Here is a 1,876-nt window from a genome sequence, read left to right on the forward strand (position 1 = left end):
AGGTGTCCCTAAAATGGTACTTCTTTTATTCATTTTTTTCTTAGAAAAATCCAGATGTCCTTTAATTTTTTCGATATAAACCTTTAGAAAATTTAAAAATAAAAGTGTTTCTTGGGCATCATATTGAAATTACATAAGCCTTAATGAATAAGAATGATTAATTCAATCTGCTAAATTTTAGGTTAGTTCAGAAATTATGGTGATGATGCTAAACATTTTTTTAAATTGAAGTATAATTGACATATAATGTTATATTAGTTTTAGGTGTACAACATAGTAATTTGACAGTTCTGTACATTCTATGGTGCTCACCATGATACATGTAATTATTATCTGTCACCATACAAAATTATTACAATATTATTGACAGCTTTCCTATGCTGTACTTCTCATCCCATGTCTTATTTATTGTTTCTTTATTTAGTTAGTGATTCTTTATATTTAAATTACTTTGTTCCAATAACTGTGTGGTTTGTCATCTCATTGATTGGATCTTGGATCTCCTATCATATACCCAATGATAGGAGATGCCGCTTTATTATAAACGAAATGTCTATATGTAATATGATCTTTTTATTTATTTTTCTGCTTTATTCCATTAGTTTGTCTGATTTGGGGCCAGTATCAAACTGTTTTAATTATAAAAGTTTAATAGTATTTTTTGGAAAAGATTTTATTTATTTATTTGAGAGAGAGAGCACCAGCAGGGGGAGGGAGAAGCGGACTCCTCACTGAGCTGTGACCCCAACACAGGGCCAATCCCTGGACCTGGGGATCATGACCTGAGCTGAAGGTAGACACTTAATTGACAGAGCCCTCCAGGTACCCCGAGAGGCTTAATAATATTTCTAAAAAGTCTGTTAGTGCTTGCTTTTCCTCATTGCTTTTCTTTTCTAATTTCTTTAAAAGATTTCATTTATTTATTTGATAGAGAGAGAGCACAAGTAGGCAGAACAGCAGACAGAGGGAGAGGGAGAAGCAGACTCTCCACTGGGCAGGGAGCCAGAAGTGGGGCTTGATCCTGGGGCCCAGGGATCATGACCTGAGCTGAAGGCAGCCACCTAACTGACTGAGCCACTCAGGCACCCCTCTTCTTTTCTAATATTTAACTAGCTTTGCTTGCTTATTTTTAAAAATGAATTTTCCATCAATCAGGGAAACACCTGATGACATTTAAATAAAAATTTGGATGTATTCAATTTGTAAATTAGCCTAGATAGGATATCTTTATGGTATTGAGTCATCTTATCCAAAACCAAGTATGGCTTTCTCTTTGTTGAAGGGAACTTCCGAGTACTTCTGCAGTGTTTCCTGGTTTTCCTCAGATATAGTTTTTGAGCTTCTAGGTATTTCCTTTTCTTTTGTTGTCTTTTTATCTTCTAGCAATTTTTTTTTTTTTGGCTTATATGAAGGCTATAGGTTTTATAGTTAGCTAATTTACTCATTTTTCTTATTCTTTGTCATAATTTTTTTGTTGCTTCATTTGTTGCTTTCTTCTTTCCAATTCAAATACCTCTAAATGTTTTCTTTTATCTAATAGCATGGATAATATCTCCATCACAATGTTAAACATTAGTAGAGACACTAGCATTGTTATTAGTCTCTATCTTAGTGGAATAGCTTCTAGTATTTTCTCACTATGTAAGATTCTGGATTTTGTGTGGAGGAATGTCTGTTAAATCCTAATTTATTGATTTTTTAAAAAGATTTATTTATTTGAGAAAGAGAGAGTGCAATAGAGATAGAGAATCTTTTTTTTTTAATTTATTCATTTGACAAATAGAGATCACAAGTAGGTAGAGAGACAGGCAGAGAGAGAGGAGGAAGCAGGCTCTCCGCCGAACAGAGAGCCCGATGCGGGGCTCGATCCCAGGAC

Source organism: Enhydra lutris, unplaced genomic scaffold, assembly GCF_002288905.1.
Source record: "Enhydra lutris kenyoni isolate GAN:26980312 unplaced genomic scaffold, ASM228890v2 scaffoldscaffold3, whole genome shotgun sequence".
NCBI classification, from domain to species: Eukaryota; Metazoa; Chordata; class Mammalia; order Carnivora; family Mustelidae; genus Enhydra; species Enhydra lutris.